This window comes from Helianthus annuus, chromosome 13 (assembly GCF_002127325.2).
Source record: "Helianthus annuus cultivar XRQ/B chromosome 13, HanXRQr2.0-SUNRISE, whole genome shotgun sequence".
Classification (NCBI taxonomy): domain Eukaryota; kingdom Viridiplantae; phylum Streptophyta; class Magnoliopsida; order Asterales; family Asteraceae; genus Helianthus; species Helianthus annuus.
Window position 1 is genome coordinate 127,080,900 of NC_035445.2, and position 14,603 is coordinate 127,095,502.

Genomic DNA, 14,603 nt, shown 5'->3' on the forward strand with positions numbered 1-14,603 from the left:
AAAACCATTTTCTATGCTGGTCTTGTGTAGAAACTTTGCTAAAGGCCGGCTTTTAACCTGTTGCAAGTTAAGTTTATAGGTATCAAGCGTGGTTTAAAAGGCTAAAGTGTACAAACAAATGAGACAGACGCAACTTCTGTTTGTACATAGAGCAACACTTTGCGTACGTGAAGCTCTCGCCTCACCGCGTAGCTTTCGAAACCTAAACATGTTGGAGCACCTTACATCTTTTTAAACCAAGGTATCAAGTGATAAATATTATAACCAAATAATATCATACGGTGAACTTTACGAACACAATCGAACTAAAACAACAGATATTACGAACAAATTAAGGCAAAATTAGAAAAACAGAGTGAGAAATCGTACGGAGATAGTGAGGTTTCTTCAATCATCCGGAAATGGCGGAGGTTGTCCAACAGTGAGGTGGTGCGACGGTGGATATGGTGCGATGGTGGAGGTGCTACGGTGGACATGCTACGGTGGAGGTGGAGGTGGAGTAGCGATGAGGGGACATAAATTACGGACAATTAGGTCAAAATTAGAAAAATAGAGTGAGAAATCGTACGGAGATAGTGAGGTTTCTTCAATGATCAGGAAATGGTGCGATGGCGGAGGTTGGGCAACAGTGAGGTGGTGCGACGGTGGATATGGTGCGATGGTGGTGGTGCTACGGTGGACATGCTATGGTGGAGGTGGAGTAGCGATGAGGGGAAATTGGAGGCAATGAGGATGTGTTGTTCGGGGTTAGATGTAGGGCAAATTGGAGGCAACAGAGGAGGTTTAACTTCTATTATATATTTAGTTGTATAATTACTTCTTTTATTATGTTTCCTACCAATATGCTACCAATGCAAAATTTCCAACTGTTTTACGTTAATGAATTTGCTATCCAGTTTTTCGGTAGCAAATTTTGGTGGCAGTTGCTTAATTTTGTAGTAGTGATAAATATTATAACCAAATAATATTGGGTTAAATCGAGATTATAGTTATTATGGTTTATCAAAGTATATCTCAGCAATATTTTTTCTTTGACAATTCAAACTATTATATTTAGTTTATTACACAACAACATAAATGAAAATCAAAGAAACATAACGTGAATGATAAATATAATTTTATATACCAAAATAATAAAAAAGTTATATTTTAATAAAAAAAAATTAATGGATATACTCCATATGCAATCAATGGGGTGATTGCAGAAATGGTTTCTGAAAAGAAGATATGTTATTCAAGAAGGAAATCAACAGCAATTTGAGTGATAAAATGTAGGTACCGACTCTAAAAATTTGATTTATAAACTATGTAATAAAATCTGTATTGTTAGGATCTGAATTTCAATTGTTTGCAAAAGTTTAGGATGATTAATGGAAGATGATAAGTAAAATATTATGATTATTTGGGTTTTTTTTGTAGGTCCCTTTTGTCGGATGACGAACCTCAAACCTTGTTATACTAACCCACTAGCGAGTGCGGAATCCAAGCTAGCGAGCAAACCGAGATTAAGCAAGTATAAACACAAACACACGGGTTCACCGATTAACACAACTTGTATTAATGCAAATGAAGGTTTCGGTTACAAGCACAATGTTTACAAACCTAACTTGTAAACTCTCAAAGTGTGTGTGTGAGTTTCGGACAGAAAGCTCTCAAAGCTATCTCTCGGATGTGTGTGTTCTATCTGTCTGTCTCTCTCTATCTAACACAACACACTGCATGGGTATTTATACCCAGCTCATGATGTGCAGTCCGAAGGATCCGATAGATGGTCCGAAGGATCATCTATCGAAGACAAGTCACTCGAAAGATCAGCAGGGACCTCGAAAGATCACCTTTCGAGGTCTAATCATTCGAAGCATATCTTTCGATGAGATCGAAGGATCCACATCATCCTTCGATCTCTTATCCTTCGAGACAGTACATCTTTCAACTTTTACCAACTGTTGTCCAAGTCAAACCGGAGGATGGTTGACTTGGTCAACTTACAACACAAGAACAGGACATCGTTTACATCGTGACCGAATACAGACAAAGTACAGACACAAGTGCACCAACAAACTCCCCCTTGGCTGTAGCTTTGTCTTTATCTTCTATAGTTGTAGACTCGTCTCGAACTTCGACGGTCTTGGGTCTTCGAGTTCTCAAAACTCTGATGTCCTTTCAAGTCTTCAAAGTCGGAGGATCTTCAAAGTCTTCACGTCTTGAAAGCAGAGAGTGTATCAACAAACTACCCGTATCATGTAGGAAGTGTGTTGACAAACTCCCCCTTAACATAAGCTCCCCCTTGAGTTATGCTCGTGAAAAGACTTTATCTTTATGAAGTGAGATCCTTGTGGTGTTGATAATGGCCAGCGGCAACTCGATCATCTTCATCTTTTGAGCGCCTTCTCGTCGTGTCTTCATTCCAAGGCTTGTCATCGACCATGTTCTCCTAGCCTTTAGAATCTGCACATGCAAGAAATCTAAACGCGTAATGAGAACAACTGCTTGGAATATAGTATAAACAAATGACACACGAATGACCATGTCACAATCAAACACCGTCCGACAGTTTGAAAGTTTAATAAATTTATCAATTTCAATTTCTAACTTTCAAAACATGCAAATTTCGACCGTTTATGAAGATTTAGTCAGTTCGGTTTTCAGTCAGGTTTCAGGTAACGAAGACTCGAGCTCCAACATCGTACGATCGAAAATAAAGCAGAAATAAAATCTTTTTGGCTTTTATAAAGTTTATATTAAAACACGCCTAAAATCTTTTTGGTATTTTTGAAATTAAAAGACAACAATTTAAAATCCTTTGAGTGTTATCAAACGACATCACCGCTAATGTCGTGCTGATATGCACCAAACGACGAAACTGTTTAAAAGAAATAATAAAAGTTAAGCAGTACATAAATATTTACAGACATTCTTTTTGCGAGTTTCGAGGGTAAGAGAATCATATCAGTGTACGGTCATGCCAAAACACTCTTGTTGTTCAGTTAGTTAACATTAAGATAAGCATCCTATAACAATTATCGGTATTGTTGTCCACTTAAACTCAACTTATCAGATGTAATCATGGCGAGGGGATACGTTAAGGTATGATTTATACTTACCGACCGGTGTTCATCCACATCACGACACATTCCCGTATCAAGGTATGCACGAGAGTTCATCTTACCGGTGAGTATACCGATTATCATCTGTTTGACCGTATAAAATGTGAGATACTCACTTATTTTGATTTGAAAACAAGCCCTATGTGATATAATCACTTATTGATGAGGAACTTGATTTTCATATGCATGAGGGCACAGGTGCAAGTCCGTGAACAGGTCAGTACTTCCGTACAGCAGAGAGACGAACTTGACACCCGGATAGATGTGATATTTTTATCACTTATTTGTTTGGACATGTGATTGTTTATCACTTATTGAGGTCGAATGCAGTATGTAATATGTACACGTATGTATAGTATCATGGAAGATCTAGACTTGCGTCCCCGTTATTTTTCGGTAAAAGATACAACCATGATACCCAGATGATAAGCAGCATAAAGACCGAATATCTCAGAACCTCGGCAATCTATCAAACGAAATTTCGGTACTAAGACCATATGCCAATGAGTGGTTCCCACCTGGTCTTCAGTCGATTAAGATTTATATCACCCTGCACACTTTAAAATGATTGTGAGCCTACCGATACATCTTATATAGAGCTGCTTATCGTTTTACATTTAAGGTTTAAAGAGGTTTGGATAGACCACTGATGTACTATCATTTTCTCTTTTGCTCGCCAGGAAACTCATTTTTGATTTTCTATTGTTTTTGTGTTTTTGAAATTTTCGATGTTTTTGGATTTTCAGATTTTTGGATTTACTCCCCCTAAAATCAATAAACTAAGACAAATTTAAAACACAAAGGTATTTACAAAAATGATTTTCCGATGTTGGTTTTACTCTTGCTTGACCTTAATGCCGTTTACCAAAATTAAGTTTTATCAGAAAAGATTTAACAAATTTTGGAAAAGTGAGTTGGCATGTCGGTAAGCGGTGTGGACCATGACAACATTGATGAGTTTCATATTGAAACAATCACGTGTGAGGTGATATTCGAGATCAATGTGTCAGGTCAAAGAGTGCTGTTCGAGATAATAATAATTCACAAAGTAGCTTAAATATCGACAAGTATAGGAGAGATTAAGAATTTAAAGGCGTATCCTGCAACTGTTCCGTGCATTGCAAGGAATCTAAGCACTCTCCCAACTGGATATCCACCCGGTGTGGACTTCAAGGTCGAATTTGCAACTACTGAAAAGTCTCTTGACAGCAATAAAATCATAAACCTCCGGGTCCGGCTGGTCTTCCACATTGTACCAGCGAAGGTCTTGACTTTCTCTTTCAGAAATGGTGTGCGGATGTTCAATCCATGCAAAGGCATCGGCACACATTTCACTTCATTCGTTCCTGAGGACCCGATCAAAACCAGAATGACCAAGTTTTGGCACGTTCTTCATTTGGTCGAATTTTGCAACTTCATTCATCCAAATTTTCTTTTTCTTTCCTCTCTCTCCATCAAAGGCAACAATTTCTTCTGTCGCCTGACTTGTGCAAGGACATTCCACTATCAACAATCCTAAGACTATCAATAGTTCCTCCTGGAACTTCCTGCACACTCACTCAGAGATTAGTTGGAGAGGGGGACCCAAGCCTTCACAGACTTGGGTCGTCCGTCATCGTCGAGAATTGTAACATCCATTTCCCGATGATTCGGAATTGATGTAGCTCCCCCTGAAACAGTTACCGGTTTTGGTATCCAAATCTCTTTCTGTTTTTCATGTTTAACATCCGATTTAACAGATCTTGTTTGGATAATCTCCGGTTTTAAAATCTTTTCAACTTCTTTTCGTTGTTTCTTTTTCTGTTTCTTTGCTCGTTGTTTAACAAGACGAGGGTCCTGTTTTGGTGAAACAGATCTTTTATGGTAATTGTTACCATGGGGGGCATCAATTTTTGTCTTTCTCTTGGTGAGATATGGACAATTCTTAATGATGTGACCATACTCACAGCATTCAAAGCATGATCTCCGCTCAACAAACCTCGGAGTATCATAACTGTAATAGCTGGATGATGAACTTCGTGATCTTGAGGTACTTGGTCCTACATCACAACCGTTTGTGTGTTGTGTATAGTTGTTTTGACTGTTTCTTTTCAAAATTTTACTTTGTTTAACAAAATCCTTATTGGATTTGCCTTTGAAAGTATCAATTTTATCAGTCCCTTTTGATTTCACGAAGTTTATCTTCCGATCCTTTTTCTTGTTTTCGCCCTGTTTGCCTTTTCTATTCTCTTGGGCGGCATGATGTTGTTCATGGGGATCATCAACCTTTGCTTTCAACTTATGAAGATATGGACAATTTCGAATGATATGTCCAATTGTTCCACACTCAAAACAATATCTTCGTTCAACAATCCCCGAAGCATCATGTGATCGTCTTGCCGACGATGATGAACTTTGTGATCCCGAGGTACTAGGTTTTGAAAAGTTTGGATCATTTCTTTTCAACACTGTTGCTTGTTTAACAAAATCTAAGTTAGATTTGTTCTCAAAAGTTTCGATTTTGTCCGTTCCCTTAGATTTCACAAAGTTCACATTCTTGTTTTTCTTTTGGGTCTGTTGCTTCTGACCCTGAGTCGGTGTTTTTCCTTTAGGTTTGGCATGATTTTGCTGTTTTTGTACTGTTGGTAATTTCTTATTCCCAAATTGTTTTCGAATTTCGGCCTTTGGAATAGGAGGACACTGTGTAACTGTAACACGTGGTCCTGTCTTTCCCAAAAACTTACTTGTCGAATCTTCAAAGACTTTACTTATTAAAGATTGATTAACATTTTTAATAGGAAAATCTTTGTCAGAGTAGATTTTATCATCACCAATGAGAGTGTACAGCAAGTTCACACCCTCCGACTCTTTTGCAGACGAGGACTCGATTGCAACAGTCTTAGCGGGTTTTGCAGGTGGATCACATAGAATGTAATTCTCGAGAGGTATGTCCCCATCTTTGACTTCTGCATCAGACTTTGCTGGGATGATATCATCAGGTTCATCATCAGAAGAATCAGCATCCTCAATGATGACTGGAGGATCCTGATTCAGTTCAGCCGAAGACACACATGCATCCGCTGAAGTATCTGAGTCTGGTGATACATCTTTCTTGTATCCGAGTCCTGCTGCAAACTCCTTTACATCTAGAGGAACAGATGGTTCAAAGAACACTCTATCCTCCTCGTCAGGCATCGCATCATAATTGTGTCTCACAGGTGGTGGACATTTCTTATATCCTATGCATGTGACATCCCGTTTTTCTTTCTGAACGTCAATGATGTGATCCAACACATAGCTAGAACTCAAATAGCTATCTAGCTTGAGTTGGATTGCCTCACTTTCCGTTTTTACACAGACCATTTCTTTTTGCATTGTCTCAAGACGTGAGATATACAAATTAATTTCCGTTTGTTTTCTGGAAACCATTTTAGTCAATTCAGTTTTATCTTTCTTTAACGTCTCAATCATTGACTTAAATTCTTTTTCATGGTTTTCATAAAACATATTGGCTTTTGTGCATTTTGAAAGATCCACGGTCAACTTCTGGTTGTGGATAAATGTCACATCATATTTCTCTTGCAAAGCTTCGTGTTTGCTTTGCAATTCACACCACTTGACATTCAATGAAACATGTTTGTCTTGCAAGTCAAACAAACTAGCTTGTAAAGCATCATGTTTGCCTTGCAACTCAAACATGTTTGCTTCTAGATCAGCACACTTAACTCTTAATCTAGCACAATTATCACAATCTACAGCAGTGGGTTTATCGGCACATACCTGACTGGAATCACTCTCAGGTGTTGGCCTTTCTGCATCAGAATTAAAAACCTCCCTTGACGATTCACATTTAGATCCATCCTCGCTCGAACTTGAACTCGAAGTAGTATCACCCTCAACTGAAGTTGAGACATCTTCATCTGAACTTCCGTCATGTTCAGAACTGTCATCATTTCCCGAGGATTCACCATTACTTGCATCTTTGACAATTTCAGCATACAACGCCGATTTTGTCTGACTACTGTTCTTTGGATCAAGAGATGATGGTTCTACAGTAGGACGATGGTGTTGTAAACCAACTGGGGGTAATGGATTTCCATACAAGTCTGTGGTCTGAGCCGGCTTTACAGGAACTTGTATTGGATTGCCAAACCAATCTGTTGTTATTTTCGGTTCACTTTGACTCTGATTGGTAACTGATGCCCACATTTCTGCAGTAATTCGAGGTGGTGTGGGAGATTCGGCCCATGATGGAGATAACCTTGTATTCGTGTATTTTCCATCGTCTGGAGCCGGTGTACCCCACCATGAAGGAGTAACACCTGAACTTGTATATTTTCCACTGTCTGGAGCAGGATTCCACCAACTCGGATTCATGATTGATAAGCAAAATAAATGCTAAGTGAATAATCCGAGAGATCACACAGCCGAACGATCCTGTTCGAAAGATCTGAGATCACAGAAACTTGTTAACAATAAACTGACCACAATCGAAAGATCAACTATTGTTCGAAGGATCAACAGTACTCGAAAGATTACTGTTGAATCTCGAACAATGACAATGATTTCGAAAGATTCAAGAACTCGAATGATTCCCCTTTTGAAGGATCCTTATCTTTCGAGTATATATATCCTTATCTTTCGTATAGCTGTCTTTCGAAAGATCACACTTGTTCGAATGATCAACAGTGTTCGAAGGATCACTGTTGACTTTCGAGCACTGGCTTCGAAAGATTCAAAATCTCGAAAGATTCACACTTGAAAGATCCTTATCTTTCGAGATAAATCCCTATCTTTCGAACAACTATCTTTCGAACAACTATCTTTCGAACAACTATCTTTCGAAAAGATTCCCTTATCGAAAGATATGTTTCGGACTCAGGAGGACTACTCGAAAGATGTTTATCTATCGAGCTGTCTCTGAACGAAGGATGGTCTTTCGATGTTGAAAGATATCTTTCGATGTCGAAGGATATCTTTCGAATGCTCACTGACACACTGACACAGATGTGACGGGTTGGTGAAAAGGTGATGGGTTGGTGAAAGTCAACTTTCGGCAAAAGGTATGGCAGAATGTCCTTTCCTACCAACTTTGAAAATATTGCCCAAAAAAGGAAAACCTTATCCTAATACCAGTCACCGGAAGTTCAACCGGAATTTTCGCCGGAAAACACAAAGATACTTAAAAACAATTTTTAAGTTACCCAACCCACTTATGAACACTCCCGGTAAGTTTAAAACACGTTTTCCAGTTTAAAAGTGTAGAAAAAAACCAACAAAAACGGGTGTTAAACCAAGTGTTCAAACACACACCAAGAACTTGAAAAACCCGGTTTTAAACAAGGTAAAGAGCCAAGCTCTGATACCACTTGTAGGTCCCTTTTGTCGGATGACGAACCTCAAACCTTGTTATACTAACCCACTAGCGAGTGCGGAATCCAAGCTAGCGAGCAAACCGAGATTAAGCAAGTATAAACACAAACACACGGGTTCACCGATTAACACAACTTGTATTAATGCAAATGAAGGTTTCGGTTACAAGCACAATGTTTACAAACCTAACTTGTAAACTCTCAAAGTGTGTGTGTGAGTTTCGGACAGAAAGCTCTCAAAGCTATCTCTCGGATGTGTGTGTTCTATCTGTCTGTCTCTCTCTATCTAACACAACACACTGCATGGGTATTTATACCCAACTCATGATGTGCAGTCCGAAGGATCCGATAGATGGTCCGAAGGATCATCTATCGAAGACAAGTCACTCGAAAGATCAGCAGGGACCTCGAAAGATCACCTTTCGAGGTCTAATCATTCGAAGCATATCTTTCGATGAGATCGAAGGATCCACATCATCCTTCGGTCTCTTATCCTTCGAGACAGTACATCTTTCAACTTTTACCAACTGTTGTCCAAGTCAAACCGGAGGATGGTTGACTTGGTCAACTTACAACACAAGAACAGGACATCGTTTACATCGTGACCGAATACAGACAAAGTACAGACACAAGTGCGCCAACATTTTTATTGTTAATCTAACAATTACTCTAGTTTTTTTTTATGTTATGTAGTTCATTAAAGTTGTTGATACGGTAAAAGTTCATAGTAAAATAAATTTTTATTAAGAATTTACTAATTTTTATAATTTAGATAGTTATAAAATCTTTATTAAGAATATATATATGGGTGCTTTTAAGTCATTTACAAAACGTTTATTAATTTTCATTTCAATTCATCATTAATTTTTTATTAGTTTTTTTTTAGAGTACAATATATTTAATAAAATGTTTATTTATTATATACGTCTTGACTTCCTTTAAATTAAATAGAGTGCTTCAAATATTTAATAAAATGTTTATTTAATAAATATATAGAGCTCGTTATCTCATGATATTGTAGGTCCTGAAATCGGAGGATCGATAACAAAACCAAACCCTTGTTTATAACAAACAATGTCACAGGTGCGGAATCCCCGTAACTATGCCAAATCAAACACAGTAAGCAAGAACACGGTTTAACCAACGAAACACAATCTATTGATTAAACGGGATAAACTAATACACACACAATTTGACAGAGTAACTTTAACGGTATTCTCTCATCTCTGGTTTCTAAGTGAAACACATGGTGTTTATATAGCAGCCTGGGCTAAAGTGTTCGACGAAACCAACATGGGCTCGACGAAACAGACTGGCCAGACATTGGGCCTGAAGAAGCCCAATCAGACGACGAAACAAGTCAGTTTCGTTGGGTCGCTAATCATGACGAAACAAAATGAAATGGTCAACATTCTGTTTCGTCGTTATGTGTTCGACGAAACAGAAGCCGTTTCGTCGAAGGCTGCATTTTGTAAGTTGTCTGCTGCAAACAGACAACACACAGCAACACTTATAAACACTTAAACTAAAGACATAAATACCCTTTATGCAACATGCATCGTTCATATATCATTACATATCAAAACAGAGACAAACAAGTCGGACACAATCATATAGGAGGATATCCCACTTGGTCGACGGCAAATACAAACTCGATAAACGACAAAAGACCGTACAAAATACATGGTAAATACAAGACAAGTTACAGACACAAAAGTGCATCAACAGATATTATGTGTACACTTATTTAAAACTTAAATTGTATTAATTTATCAATTTAATTGCATTTAAGAATACCTTTAATTATCAATTCTTTGACTTTTGTGTGAGGAGGAGCACTTTAGGAAATAATTGATGGCAAAGAAAATTTGTGAACCAAACATTGCACATGCCATCTTAAAATGTGTGTAATTTACTTTTATGCGGATCCTTTCTCCTAATAATGTATTATTGATAATAGATATAGTTATAGATACAAATTTATTATTTATCAACTAGTGTAAGAAATATGTAAAGAATATTTATTAACTCCTTAATAATTAATAACCAAACAAATAAAGAATAAAGAATATTTATTAACTCTTTAATTAATAACCCCTAGAGTTTATTTATTTACAAACAAACCTTTGAGTTTTGATAACTTTTTTATCTAGTAAATTATTCCCAAACCACACAATTTTCGTGTTATATTATTAAACACTTCAATATTTTTCCTTTCTCATTGCAAAAAGTTTAATTATTTGAATCATATCTTATTACTAGTGTTTGATAATCAATAATCCAACATATTTTCGACATTAATAATATACCATAAGAAGAGCATCATAAAAAAAATATGGTGAATTCTTCGACATTGTATGACATTTTTTTTTGCTAATTTCATTGTCATTAAAAAGTAAAAGTGTGATGGCTATAAATAACGTCTTGATGGTCTTCTGAAACTCACAACTCAATATTAGTATAAAAGCAAACTATATTATTAGTATTGTGATCACCTAGTCATACTCCTATCATCATTATTATAATTGTAAATAGCTTAATTCCAGTGATTGGCCAAGATCGTAGCAATCACATGTTCTGCATAAATTGTATCATTCATGAGGTAATACACACAGAAGATTATTCCCTTCTAACACTCAAGACAACAATAAAAAATATGGTGAATTCTTCGTTTAAGATTGTCTTTTTAGTCGCGTTAGTGTTGAATACTTGTAGTTTTACATATACTATCGCAATACGAGATGCTAATGCTAAAACATCAGCTTCAGCTACTGTCGCCGCTGTTGAAAGTTCGATTGAGGGCACACTTAATGTCTCCAATATAATGCTGCCATGTAAAGATGATGATGATTGTTTTGGTTTTTGTCATCCTGGTATAGCATCACTTTGTATTCATGATTATTGTCGATGTAGAAGAATTAGACATGCATAAGAAACGTATTATGTAAGGATGTTTTTTAAATAAATATGAAAAGTTTAATTTTTTATGATTTTTTAAGAAAGTTAAAGTAACAAAACTAGCAAAATGAAAAAGTAACAAAAAAGATATGATTTTATGTTTCATTTATTTCATTAGGCAACACAAAAAAATGTATGCCGTTTATATTCTTTGCCAAACTAAAAAAATGTAACCATTAAAGAAATTTTAAAATCATAACAAGCATCCAATAATGATTCTCATAACAAAAACAGCCAAATCAAAATATCACATAACCCAAGTACAACTGATCATGAAGAATCGCAAACACCATAATAGCAACACGAACAGTCTGCACAGGCTGGAACATAGCAACAAAAACAGGCCCACCTTTCTGAATGCACCATGTTTGAAGCCATAGGAAAACGCCAGATGAAATGATACCCTGTAACACATATATTTTTCTGAATGCACCATATGTAGATCTAGTTATCTCTATGTGGCATAATATGGAGCAAGCATTTACTTACGGCGTATAATATGGTGAAACTTTCTTCCCCGGGCATGATTTTTCATTAGACGGGGTCCCTCTCAAAAACTGCCGCTACGACTATGAACTGGATCAACCCAAAGAAGCATGTGAAACAAGTGAATGAAAGTTTAGCCGGGAAACTTCTTGACAACGGGAGCCTGCAACAAATTTCATTTAATTTAATACATGAAACAAATACATTAATAATTTAACACAATATACTAACCATATCGATGACAGCTGTAATACTAGCTAAGACAGAGTAAGGGGGGACGGGGTGGTTCACTAGTGATAGATTCTAGTGATGGGAGCACCCAATCAAATCATGTCATGTCAGCACCCAATATTCTAGTGATAGTGATAGAAATGTAGTGGGGGTGGTATCACTAGTGATGGGATTCCAATGTACAAGTATTAATGAACAATGTACAAGTCCATACCCTATCATCCTCAAAGTTCAACGCGTTACCACCATCACTCGTTATACTTCCACGAGTGATAGAAAGGGGTGGCGGCGGTGTTGAGTGATGAAATAACGAGTGATGGCACCTCCATCACGGACCACCCCGGGTGGCCTAAGTGTAGTTGGAATGAGGAGGCAAAGTAATTCGGTCAATTCCCTCCCAATCTTAGATAACAAAACCCTGACAAGAAAACAAAAATAAAGTTCACTTTAAAAGAAAAGAAAAAAATTATTGGATGTAAAAACATATACCTTGAAATTAAGCTTGTCCTTGAGGTATCCAGTAATAAGATCGCGATTGGCATGCATTCTTTAACCGTTCCAGCTGGAATACGACACCATGACTGTTGATACACCCTGGATACTTAGCAATTCATGCTGATTGGCCACGGTGTTATTTTCATCTATGCCGCGAGTCGTCCCACCGTCTGCCACAAAGTGCTTTGCACATGCAGCTACCTTGTCCCTGATGAATTATGATGATGGGTCATTTTAAAATAAAGAAAATTTACATGCAAAACTATAGGTTTTAAGTAAAACTGGAACCAAAGGGACATACCTTCCAGCAACGTATGGGACACCGAGACGTGATCCTTTAGGAATTTCACCTTGCAACCATAGAATAACGTCGGTCGTATTTTGAACAAGTTTGGTATCCTCACTGTAACTCTCGTAACATCAACCCCATCTTGGATCTCTACAAACCTATAAAGAAATTTGCACAAGTTCAGATTTTTTGAAACAATATATTAACAGCAATATAAGTATTTCTTAATGTACTTACAACAATACAAGGAGCAAAAGCATATGGAATACCAGTTGCTCTAACTTAAGCTACAGTGGCAGCACCAATTCTCTTCACAAGATCTTATGTCACAACTAGAACCGGATACAACGCCAAAGTAATATGTAAGTTTTACTAGAAATCGAATTTACCTGAGTTACTTGAGACGAACGATCGATTTAGAAATCAAATTTATGTGAAGAAGATCTGAAATTGTTTTAGTCGAGATCGATTGAATTCAAATGTAGATCAGGTTTGTACCGCACTCCACCTTTTTCTACACCTCAAATACCAAGACTTGTAAGATTAAAGCCATTTTATACAATATATGTGATGTAAATATTTTGAGTTCTCGCAATCTGTAACAAAACTTAGAAATAAATGCAATGAGACTTACCACATTGACCTTGTCGATAGTGTTATCCAAGTACTCATCTGCCTTTTCACTTAGCCAATCCTCAAGCAAAGCATAAGGTTCACAATCTATTGAGATTAGAATTCAGATTAGGGTTTAAGGGACATAAGAGAATGATGATGTTCTTGTTATTCGAATTGGTGAATCATATTGTTAATACATACATACATATATACTTGACGGTTAGATATGTAACCGCCACTACCTATAAAAAAAATATAACTGCATTTATGTAACATAATAAATACATTATACTAACTATCATATCTAGCTTATATTCCTTCTAATACCCTCCCGTAAGCTAGACAGCAGCAACATGTAGGAGTCCTTTGTCTTCCTTTTTGAGTCCGAATTTTGTACTTAGAGTCTGAGTTTTAACTTTTATTTATTAGGTCTGAATTTTAGGTTTTATTAGTAGTCCGAGTTTTTAACTTTTATTTATTAGAGTCCGACTTTTATCTCCGAATTTTTAGGTTATATCCTAATAGTTATTAGAGTCTGACTTTTATCCTTTTATTCTTGTCCGAATTTTATAATATTGTTAGTAGAGTCCGTACTTTTTCTCCTTATTTGAGTCAGAACTTTGTGTTTTGTGTTGTTAGGGAGTCCAAATTCTCTTATTAGGTGGTCTGAGTTTAAACTTCTAACAGTGTAGTGTTCGAGTTTTTCTGTTTGTGTTTTATTTCAGGTTTTGTGATCCGGGTTTCACACTCTGATTAAAGCTCAGACATTTCACTCGGTGTTTTCTCTCCGAGTTTGGACTTAGAAAAACTTTCCAGTGACACAGTTCTTGCTTGGTAACCTACTGTTGTTTTCTGAAATGGCAAACAACAATCTGACTGCAATGGTGCAAAACCTCAAGCACAATGCTGAGGTAGGGAGTAACGACAAACCTCCTTTGTTGATAAACGAGCTTAATTTTCCTGAGTGGAAGGAGCGTTTCGAAAGGTATGTACGAGCAAAAGACATCAAAATCTGGTTGTGTATCGTTAAGGGATGTGGAGCTACTCCAGTACGTACGTTGACGATTGATA

The 14,603-nt window shown here is 36.9% G+C and overlaps 1 long non-coding RNA gene across 3 annotated transcripts; it reads right to left on the bottom strand.

Moving 5' to 3' along the window:
* Positions 1 to 11,597: 11,597 nt before the first annotated feature.
* LOC110899338 lies at positions 11,598 to 13,064 on the bottom strand. Of its 3 annotated transcripts, XR_002570166.2 has the most exons (5): positions 12,930 to 13,064; positions 12,623 to 12,836; positions 12,348 to 12,551; positions 11,906 to 12,065; positions 11,598 to 11,820 (listed from the first exon to the last, which is right to left on the bottom strand). It is a non-coding gene; the product is annotated as an uncharacterized LOC110899338 (long non-coding RNA). The 3 variants fall into 3 exon arrangements; XR_004877612.1 differs by lacking the exon at positions 12,348 to 12,551; XR_004877613.1 differs by lacking the exons at positions 12,348 to 12,551; positions 12,623 to 12,836; positions 12,930 to 13,064 and adding an exon at positions 12,134 to 12,329.
* Between the last annotated feature and the right edge of the window lie 1,539 nt (positions 13,065 to 14,603).